Source organism: Caretta caretta, chromosome 1 (assembly GCF_965140235.1).
Source record: "Caretta caretta isolate rCarCar2 chromosome 1, rCarCar1.hap1, whole genome shotgun sequence".
NCBI classification, from domain to species: domain Eukaryota; kingdom Metazoa; phylum Chordata; order Testudines; family Cheloniidae; genus Caretta; species Caretta caretta.
Genome location: NC_134206.1, coordinates 121,383,306 through 121,394,685, shown reverse-complemented (window position 1 = coordinate 121,394,685; position 11,380 = coordinate 121,383,306). Strand labels below are relative to the sequence as shown.

The window sequence follows — 11,380 nt, the reverse complement described above, 5'->3', positions numbered from 1 at the left end:
TCATGTATTTTTCTCTCAAGTATACCTTTCTACTGCCCTCAAGTAAATATGCAATGCAATTATCAGAAGCTTCAATTTAATGTTTAAAATAGTAGTTATAAGTTTTAACACATAAGAACGGCCATGCTAGCTCAGACTAATGGTCCATCTTAGCCCAGTATCCTGTCTTCCAGCAGTGGCCAGTGCCAGATGCTTCAGAGCAAAGAACAGAACAGGGCCATTATCAAATGATCCATCTGCAGACATGCCAAACCCGTGAAAAAAATGCAGAAATTGGACTTGGTTTTGGCTTAATTGTCTTGTGAGTTGCTTGTTGGCTAGTTTTTAGCTTCTTGCTTGTTTGGTTTGTAACTTGTTGCTTCTTTTTTTTTTGATCGGCTCCAGGTAAGCAGAGGTAAGAGGGGGGAAGAGTCAGGGGTGCATAGCAGGCCCACCACAGTCCCAGACTGCATGCCGGGGGGATCGAGTCACAGCGAGTGTTGGGGTTCTTAGGGATTGGCTTGTTTTGGCCTTGTTTAGAAATGGGATTAGCTTGATTTCTGGCTTATTGTGAAAGTCAGGGTGCTTATTTACCACCTGAAAGTTGGCAACTGTGTCCATCTCCTGTTGTCCAGTCCCAGCTTCTGGCAATCAGAGGCTTAGGTTATGTCTAGACAGCAAAGAAAAACTTGGGTTTGTCTGGAGGACCCCCTCAGAGTCCCAGAGCCCAGGCTCCAATCTGAGCCTGGAAGTCTAACATAGCAATGTAGGCCTGGTGTGGGTTTTTCTTTGCTGTGTTGACATACCATGAGGGACATCCAGACCATCTTGATTAATAGTCATTTATGGACCTATCCTCCATTAACTTATCTAATTTTTTTAACCCAGTTATACTTTTGGCCTTAACATCCCCTGGCAATGAGTTCCACAGGTTGACTGTGCTTTGTGTGAAGTACTTCCTTATGTTTATTTTAAACTTGCTGCCTATTAATTTCATTGGGTGACCCTTGGTTCTTGTGTTATGTGAAGGAGTAAATTACACTTCCCTATTCACTTTTTCCAAACTATTTGTGACTTTATAGACCTCTATCATATCCCCCCTTAGGCATCTGCTTTCCAAATTGAATGGTCCTAGTATTTTTAATCTATTATGACGTGGAAGTTGTTCCATTCCCCTAATCATTTATGTTGCCCTTTTTTGTACTTTTTCCAATTCCAATATATCTTTTTTGAGATGGAGCGACCAGAACTGCATGCAGTATCCAATGTGTGGGCGTACTGGGATTTATATAGTGGCATCGTATTTTCTGGCTTATCCATCCCTTTCCTAATGGCTCCTAACACCGTTAGCTTTTTAGACTGCTGCTGCACAGTGAGCAGATGTTTTCAGAGAAATAGATACACTTCAATATATCTTAAAATAAGGGACAAGAGATCACCTTAAGGATAAAATCAGTGAAAAAAGGTTTGGTTACTTAAAATGAGGTATGGGCCACCCTAATGTGGTACAACGAGGTTTAGAAGATATAAGAGATGTGGCCCACTGCTTCCCCCATCCATGGTAGCTTGTGTCAGTCAATCTGCACTGGGTTCAGGCTCCCTGGGCGCCTGCTATTTCCCTAGCTTGTCCACAATCCCCCCCTGGCTTTCCTACATTGAGGCCCACCCCCCACCACAGAACTTGAAATGCAGGGGACACAGAGGCCCTTCTGCGTGAGCTTTTCCACTCATTTCCCACAGCTGCAGACAATATTTGGCATTTCTGCTGTTGGCAGGTAATTAAGGTTCAGGGCTGGGCAGCCCTAATCCTGGCCTCCCCTAGCTTGGGAGGGCTGGACCGTGCAACCCTGTTACTGCCCCTTCGTGCAGCGTGTGCGTGTGACCTCCCCCCCGCCCCGGAGCGCTGACACAAGCCCATGGCTTTTACACCCCTCTCCGGACTGCGTGCGGGGGGAGGACGGGGGCGGGGCCTGGCTCGAGACCGAACCCTTGGGCTTGGCTGACTCCCCCGCCTTTCCCCGTCCTCTGCTGCCCAACTCCCCCCATGGTGACGGTGACTCCAGGGGCCGGGAGGGAACTGTCCGGCCCCAACATGGCCGCCAGCGCGCGCGGCCGCCTAACCGCTGCGTGCCGACGGCATCCGCGCCGGGACCCTCGGCTGCCTCCGCGCCCCGCCCATTGGGAAAGGTGGGACCTCTATGGTTCCGGGCGGAAAGTAGCGCGCCCTGCTCTCGAGCGCGGTGCATGCCGGGATACCCTGCTATGCCCGCGAGTCCTCCGAGGCTGCGCCGCGCCGATATTCGTGTTTCTCCCAAGATGGTGGCGCTGGGTTCGGGGTGAGAGAGGCGCAAAGCGGGCCCTGCCCACCTCCCCGACCGACCGCCGCCCTCGCCTGCACCCGCCGCCCTCCGGACCCCGCCGAGGCCGCAGCCCCGTCCCCTCGCCGCAGACCGGCCCGGCACAGGCAGCGGCGCCGCCTCCCCCGCCCCGAGAGCAGCGCGGGCCCCGCATGAGCCCGGGCGGCGGCGGCAGCAGCAGCAGCAGCGAGAGCGTCAGGGCCGCGCCGGGGAGCAGGCCGCAGCGCGCAGGTCCGTACGCGGGGGTTAGGGGGCGGCTCAGCCCGGCCCGGAGACAGGCGCCGACGGGCCCAGGCGCGGCCCGCCCGCCCGCCGGCGTGTCCCGACTGGGACGGTTTCGGTTTCGCCGCTGAGGTTTGCGGGCGGGGGCCTCCGGTGCCGGGGCGGGGATGGAGAGCGCGGGGCGGCTGCCCAGGTGCCCGGAGATGGGGGTCAGTGGTGATCTCCGAGGCAGCGGGCAGGTGCTGGTGGGGCCTCCGCTCTTTGCGGGGAGGTGCCCACGGGGCAAGGTACATGGTGTGAGCGGCCTCCTGTCTCTGGTGCACGCGGTGTGGGAGGTCTCGTTAACATGGGGCTACGGCTTTGAGAGAAGGGGGTGGAGAGGAAGCCTGACCAGTGCTTTGGGCATTCGCTGGGGAGACGTCAAGTCCCTGCTCTGTCACCAGCTTCCTGTGTGACCTTGGACACGTCACTTAGCCTCTCTAGGTAGGTCTACACGGCGTTTTAGAACCCACAGGAGCCAGCTTCCGAGTCCAGGGCAATGGGCTTGGGCTAGCAGGGCTCACTCCGGTGCTTTAAAAATAGTTGTGTAGACAGGGCTTTGAAGTTGTGGTGTGGGCCGGAGCTGGGGTTTTGAAACCCTGTCCTCCACCCTGAGCCACAACTTCAAAGCACTGTCTACACAGTTACTTTCAGAGCACTACCAGGAGCTGCGCTAACCTGAGTCTGTGAACCCGGGCCAAAAGGCTTGCTGCTGAGGGTTCCAAAAGACTTTATAGACTGTGCCTTAGTTCTTTAAAGTGCGGGTAATAGTACTTCCTTATCTCATACTGTGTTGAGAGTTACAAATATTAAAGATTAGGAGGTGTTCACATGCTACTGTGATGGGGGCCATATAAATGTGGTAGTCTATTCAAGGGGGCAAGCTGACTTGCTTGTGTAATATGTCATCCTGGTTGAAGAGTTGGACTTCCTGAGCTGTAAACAAGTTGCTCTTCAGTTCACTTTATTTAGTTAATGTTGATTGCAGGATTTTACTGCTTCTTGTGCCAGTATTTAGCATCAAAAAACAAATATATTGGCTGGAATGTGCTCCTTGGACTCTTTCTGATCATGTCTCAAGTTATATCATAAGTAGTATGTTCTGAAGTTGTACCAGTGGCTGAGGGAAATGCTGGAGCTGTGGAAATGTTTTTATTAAATTGATTAGTTGTAAGCATATGGAAACTATAAACACTATCTTGTTAGGGTTGTTACTGTTAAGGAAAGCTTTCCTTCACTTTCTGTGTAATATCCACACTGCCGCTGGGTTCTAAGCATCTTTGGGCGGGAAATGTGTTCTAGGCACCATTCTTGTGATCTGAGACTTGCAAGAAGGCCCTGTGTGTATGGACTTCTGTGGGACTCTTTACAGATGCAAGGGCCTGCAAGGATCAGTTTTCCAGATTCGAAGTCTTATTTGATGCAGGACATCAAACCTACTGTATCTGTGGCAAAAAGTCAGTTTTAGGGCAGAGACCTTGCTTTTTATTTTATTTTAATGAAAAGTGGCTAGCACATTTTGTGTGCTACCAGAACAAATAATTTAATACATCATGTATTAAAAGAGCACTGAAAAAGCAAAAAAGCTGGGAAACAGGTTTAAAGATACAGATTCTATCACTTTATAATACTATGAAAGTTAGTGTTTGTTAGTGTGTGTGAACTGTAACCATATTCATCTTGTAAATTAAATCTCTAAAATGTGTATTAAAATTAATTTGAATAACTTTCTCACATAACATCCATCATATTGACTTATCTGTATATTCAGATTTTGATTATTCCTAGTTTTGGTCACTTTTAGCTGCACATCTCAGTCAGAACAACTGTAATTTTGTGTCAACTGTTACAACATAAACCAGTCTTAGAACAAGTAGTTATCACAGTATTAGGTAATATATGGCACGATTTATCACACTGGAAGTTAAAAGAAGATCCTTGTTCTCTCTACTCTTGTGTTTTCCATCACTACAATATGAGTACTCCCAAGAATTTCAAAATAAATAAGAATGGCTGTACTGGGTCACACCAATGGTCATCTAGCCCAGTAGCCTGTCTTCTGCCAGCATCCAATGCCAGGTGCTACAGAGGGAGTCAACAGAATAGATAATCAAGTGGTCCATTCTGTGTTGCGTGTTCCCGGCTTCTGGCAAACAGAGGCTTGGGACACTTCAGAGCATGGTTTTGCATCCCTGCCCATTCTGGGCAATAGCCACTGATGGATCTACCCTCCGTGAACTTATCTAGTTCTTTCTTGAATCCTCTTTTAGTCTTAGGGCATGGCTACACTTGCAGATGTGGAGTGCTTTGAGTTAAACCAGCCTTCACGGAGCGCAGTAGGGAAATTGCTGCAGTCCATCCACACTGACAACTTCAAGCGCACTGGCGTGTGGCCACATTTGCGGCCCTTGCAGCGGCATTGGGAGCAGTGCATTATGGGCCGCTGTCCCAGTATGCAAGTGGCTGCAATGTGCTTTTCAAATGGGGAGGGTGGGGTGGAGTGTTAGAGGGAGTGTGATATGTGTATGTTTGGGGGGAGAGTGGATTTTTGGGAGGCTGAGAGCATGTCAGCATGCTGTCTTGTAAGTTCAGACAGCAGCAGAACCCCCCCTCCCCCCGGCCTCTCTCTCTAACAGCATTCCACACTAATGGCTTGCTTTGTCTCGGAGCAGATAAGCAGCCGGCTGTCAGAAACAGAGCTTTCAAAGGGCATTTCCGCATTCCTACAGCCGATTCCCAACAATGACAAGAGTGGCCACTTGACTTAAGGGGATTATGGGACGTTTCCAGAGGCTGATCAGAGCGCAGTAAAGCAACACCTCGTTCACACTGGCACCGCGGTGCTCCAGCGAGGGCGCAGCAAGCGTTATTCCACTCGCCGAGGTGGAGTACCAGCAGCGCTGTAGCCACAGAGTCAGAGCGCTCTATGTGCCTTGCCAGCGTGGACAGGTAGTGAACTAGTACTCCCGGGGCTCCTTTATTGCGCTGTAACTCACAAGTGTAGCCAAGCCCTTAGCCTTCACAACAACCTCTGGCAAAGAGTTCCACAGGTTGACCGTGCGTTATGTGAAGAAATACTTCCTTTTGTTTGTTTTAAACCTGTGCCTATTAATTTCATTTGGTGACCCCTAGTTCTTGTGTTATGAGAAGGAGTAAATAACACTTCCTTATTTACTTTCACCGCACCGGTCGTGTTTTTATAGACCTCTGTCGTATCCCCCCCTTAGTCGTCTCTTTTCCAAGCTGAAAACTCCCAGTCTTATTTATCTCTCCTCATATGGAAGCTGTTCCATACCACTAATTATTTTGTTGCCCTTTTCTGTACGTTTTCCAATTCCAATATATCTTTTTTGAGATGGGGTGACCAGATCTGCCCGCAGTATTCAAGAATACCATGCATTTATATTGAGGCAATATGATATTTTCTGTCTTATCTATCTGTCCCTTTCCCAGTGATTCCCAACATTGTTTGCTTTTTTGACTTTTACCAATATTTAAGTAAAAACATGAATCTTCATTCCTAGGCTTTAAGAGAAATAATTTGATTCACTTAGAATTTATTTTTGGTTTTGATTTTAGTGTGAGTGGGTTTTGTGCTCCTCCGTCTTTGAAAAAAGAAGTTATAGAGGGAAAGTTAGGTTGAAGAAATTTGTTTTGTATTTAGCTCTGAAAATGGTGAGGTTCATGGTCATTACCACCTTTTGTGGGAGTGAGTTCCATAGGATAAATCCAGCTCCTGTGAAAATTCCAGCTTCGTACCTCTCTTTCTTTTAAAAATTTACACAAGTTTATGTTTAAAACTCATTCTGCTTATTGCTGCTGTTGCTAAGAGGCAAGTGTCAGTGATGTTCCTTGTGATTGGCAGTTTTTGTGGATTTTAGTTAACTAATGGAAGAAAAACATTGGTAGGTAGTATTAAATTGGCCTTTTAAAAATATTTAAGGTTTGTCAAATACAAATTGACACAAATTGTCACATGACCTAACTTGTCCTGTTATAATGACTATTTTCAGAAGGCTAAAGAGCTGTCTGTTTTATATTATGTTGGGCTGAAACTTATTACAGAACTTGTTAGCTAAGATAGATGTTTCTTAAGTTAATTAAAACTACATTTTTAGCATGCAAAGTTTAAAAAAAATAGTAGTAGCACTTTGGTTGATTTCAGAAGCTATTTAGTAGAACTCTGACTTTAAAAAAAACAAAAACAAACAAAAAAAAACAATGCTCACTTTTTAAAAAGTTAGAAAGCATGATCATAATGCTATTGCAAGACCTTAATAGATTTATCAACACTGGGTTATCGTCTAAATTTTCCCACCATAACAACTCCCTGCTAGTGTTACTAGTGTAGACAAGCTGTTGGAGTTTCAACCACCATGTCAACTAAACCAATACAGTCCCATTGCATTTTCAGTTCATAGAACCCTGAAAAGTTGTGCATCTTGCATATGGCTCAATTTTTCCAGCTTCATTTTTTTGTTATAATAAAGGAGAGGTATTGATCATTTCTCTGCATCAGCAAAGTTTTCTTGCCTGTTATGTCCCACAGTGATACATTTCATGATGAATCACAACAGGCTTTGTGGGATGTGTAAAGAATTTAATAGCTTAATTTATACTTATTAATAACATGAATGCCCCATTTAACCAATATTCTGGATAGTTGAGATACTTGATATGCAGTTCTGTACAGTTTAAAGTCATTGCTTTTATTTTAACAATTTAAGTGTTGATGTACAGTGCATCATGACACTGTAGGTGGGATATTTTAGTGCTGTTTGCTTGTTTAGCATCTTCAATAATCCTTTGGACATGACACCTTCAATGCATTTTTATCAACCTCTGTTCTGTATTAAACTTCTACACTGCTGAAATGTAATGTTTTGAATGCATAAAAGTCAAGAAGTCTAGTTGATGAGGAACCACATCTCTTCTGCATTGCAAATATATTTTCTCATCTGTTTACTTATTTGTAAAATAGATGTAATATTTATCTAACTTATTAGGGTATTCTGAGATGTGATTAATTTATGTACATTATTTTGACATCCTGCTATTAAAGACAGTGTAAAGTATATAAATGTAAACTGTTTATGTAAAAGCATACACAAACTATAGCTTCACTTTTCTTCTCTCCCTCCCATCTGTCAAAAACATTATCAATGAAAATTGAGGAAGCTGAGTACTAATGGGATTGGGTCTGTAATAAATAAATGAGGTTCATAATGAGTTAACGTAAATTCTCATGAAGGAATAAGTCTTTCATCACCAGCTGGTAGGAGTAGGTCCATGTGTAGTTCCCTCCTAGTAGATGATTCATGTAAGTAGACAGGCAACATATTTCCGCATAGGGCCCATGGAAAACACGTACTTGTGCTTCTTTGGTGTGTGGTAGTCCTTGGTCATGCTTTCTGCTTTTGGCCTACATGTAATGAAACTGACTGCCTATGCACTAAGGGCCTGATTTTCAGAGGTGCTGGGCACCTGCATTTCCCATTTATGTTAATTGGACTTGCTGATGCTCAACAATTCTGAAAATCTTATCCTGAGTCTCTTGATTTTCTTTCCACCACCTCTCTACAGGCCCTCTGGGTTCAAAGGTGAATGGAAAGGGGTTCCATTGATCCTCTTTTTCTCTCCCTGCCTTTCATGGAGCAGGGATTTGGGATCTTCCATACACATACTTGGAACAGGAGAGTGCAGGAGAAGGTATGATGATATTCAAACTGGTTACTTTCACATAAATGGATTCTTTATAACAAAGGAGGCAGTGAAACATTTTTGTAGGGGGCTGAGTGTGGGAAAGTTTAGGTGTTTGATTTTCCTCATAGCTATGAAACTGGTCCACGCTTTTCTCCAGGGATACTTGTGCACGTAGTAGCTAGATCTCCTGAGGTGGATTTGGAGAGAACTGCCAATGCTTTACTGTATGTCTACACTGCAGTAAAACACCCATGGCTGGCCTCTGTCAGCTAATCCGCACTCACAGGTCTCAGGTTGCAAGGCTGTAAAATTGCACTATAGCCATTCAAGATCGAGCTGGAAGCTGGGTTCTGAGATTCCAGCCCAGTCCCAAACATTTACACTGCAATTTAATAGCACCGCAGCCTGGGCAGCTGCTGGGGCTTGCAGGGCTATGGGCCAGCTGCGAGTGTTTCATTGTAGCATAGAAATACCCTTAATGTTTTATGTCTCTTCTTGTGCAACAAGGGTTACCTCCTTGTGCTGTCATGGATGAGATGTTTCCCAGATCCTACCTCCTGATTCTGCAACAAGAAAGGAGAGGGAAGCATTAAACAAGGGCCACTCACTCTAACCTTAACAGGAATTCTCTTAAAATAAAATAAATAAATAAATCAGTGAAATTCTGGAGAAACAGGAATCTTGCATTCACAAAAGCTTGAGCAGGGAGTCAAAGGTAGTAAACAGGTGTCTGGTGTTGTGTAGGTAAGGGACTAAATGAAGTAGAAATAACTTTTTTGGAAGATGACAGTACTAGACATGGGAAGGATAGATTTGAAATAGAGGAAGCTTTCAGGTTCCTGAGACACTCAGTGGCATGGAAGCGGCATTGAAGGAAGCAAATGTGAGAAATGAACCCTGGTTGAGAATTAGTACATAAGAATTGCCATACTGGGTCAGACCAAAGGTCCATCTAGCCCAGTATCCTGTCTTTCAACAGTGACCAATGCTAGGTGCCCAAGAGGGAATGAACAGAACATGTAATCATCAAGTGATCCATCCCCTGTTGCCTACTCCCAGCTTCTGGCAAACAGGCTAGGGGTACCATTCATGCCCATCTTGGCTAATAGCCATTAATGGATCTGTCCTCCATGAATTTATCTAGTTATTTTTTTTTTGAATTATAGTCTTGGCCTTTACAACAGCCTTTGGCAAGGAGTTCCACAGGTTGACTGTGCGTTGTGTGAAAAAATACTTCCTTTTGTTTGTTTTAAACCTGCTGCCTATTAATTTCATTTGATGACCCCTAGTTCTTGTGTTATGAGGAGTGGAACACTTCCTTATTTTCTCCACACCGATCATAATTTTATTGACCTCTATCGTATCCCTCCTTTGTTGTCTCTCTTCCAAGCTGAAAATCTTATTAATCTCTCCTCATATGGCAGTTGTTCCATACCTCTAATCATTCTTGTTGCTCTTTTCTGTACCTTTTCCAATTCCAATATATCTTTCTTGAGATGGGGCAGCCACATTTGCAAGCAGTATTCAAAATGTGGGTGTACCATGGATTTATATAGAGGCAATATAATGTTTTCTGTCTTATTATCTATCCTTTTCTTAATGATTCCCAACATTCTGTTCACGTTTTTTGACTGCCGCTGCACATTGAGTGGATGTTTTCAGAGAACTATCCACAATGTCTGCAAGATCTCTTTCTTGAGTGGTAACAGCTAAAATAGACTCCATTTTATATGCATAGTTGGGATTATGTTTTCCATATGCATTACTTTGTATTTATGAACATTGAATTTCATCTGCCACTTTGTTGCCCAGTTGCCCAGTTTTGAGAGATCCTTTTGTAGCTCTTTGCAGTCTGCCTGGGACTTAACTATCTTGAGTAGTTTTGTATCATCTGCAAATTTTGCCACCTCACTGTTTACCCCTTCTTCCAGATCATTTATGAATTTGTTGAATAGGACTGGGCCCAGTACAGACCCCTAGAGGACACCACTGTTTACCTCTCTCCATTCTGAAAACTGACCATTGATTCCTACCCTTTGTTTCCTATCTTTAAGTAATGATCAAGACAGAAAGAACTTGGTCAGGGAGAGAGCAGTACTTAGATATGCTCATGTACCAAATTTACCGTCCTTTTTAGTCAATTTCACAGTCACAGGATTTAAAAAATCATAAATTTCATTATTTCAGCTATTTAAATCTGAAATTTCAAAGTGTTGTAATTGTAGAGTCCTGACCCAAGAAGGAGTTGTGTGTGCGGGGGTTGTGGTGGGTGGGGTTGTGGTACTGTAACTCTTACTTCTGTGGTGCTGCTGGTGATGGTGCTGCCTTCAGAGCAGGACAGCTGGAGAGTGGTGGCTGCTGGCAGGGAGCCCAGTTCTGAAGACAGCTGCAGCACAGAAGGGAGGATGGCAATATCATACCATGCCACCCTGACTTCTGCCCTGCTGCCTGCAGAGGTGGGCCATTGGCCAGCAGCCACCACTCTCCAGCCACCCAGCTCTGAATGCAGCAGCGCAAAAGTAAGGGTAGCATGGTATGATATTGCCACCCTTACTTCTGTGCTGCTGCTGTGGGGCACTGCCTTCCGAGCTGGGCATCTGGTCAACAGCCGCCGCTCTCCGACTGCCCAGTTCTGAAGGCAGCACAGAAGTAAGGGTGGCAATATCATACCATGCCACCCTTGCAACAGGCTTTCGGGTCAGGTACCCAAGTTGAGAGGTGCTGGTCTGCCCTGTGAAATTGGTATAGTATAGAGTAAAAGCACACAAAAGACCAGATTTCATGGGGGAGACCAGATTTCATGGTCATGAATTTGGTAGGGCCCTACTCATGTGTGAATTAATAGATCTGTAGATGCGAGAGTGTTAACTCATATTGGCAGGTGGGGAGAGGGTGACTTTCATGTGAAGAGGAGGAAGAACTATGTGGGGGATGGATTGTGGAGCAGGGAATAAAGGATAAAATGGCTTATTGATTAAACAATATAAATGAAATAGCGTAAGACAATAGATTCATTAGAATGAAGAACATTTTTTCCCGGGGTAGACTTAAAGGAAGTAGTGATCTGCTTCTCTTTGAGG

At 44.9% G+C, this 11,380-nt stretch overlaps 1 protein-coding gene across 4 annotated transcripts in view; it reads left to right on the top strand.

Annotated features, from left to right (window-relative positions):
* Positions 1 to 2,228: 2,228 nt before the first annotated feature.
* UBE3A (ubiquitin protein ligase E3A) overlaps positions 2,229 to 11,380 on the top strand; it is a 94,784-nt gene continuing 85,632 nt past the window's right edge. For all 4 annotated transcript variants that reach the window (XM_048858757.2, XM_048858738.2, XM_048858747.2 and 1 more), the window contains exon 1: positions 2,229 to 2,567. The gene's annotated coding sequence lies outside the window, so the exon portion shown is untranslated. The remainder of the gene's footprint in view (positions 2,568 to 11,380) is intronic.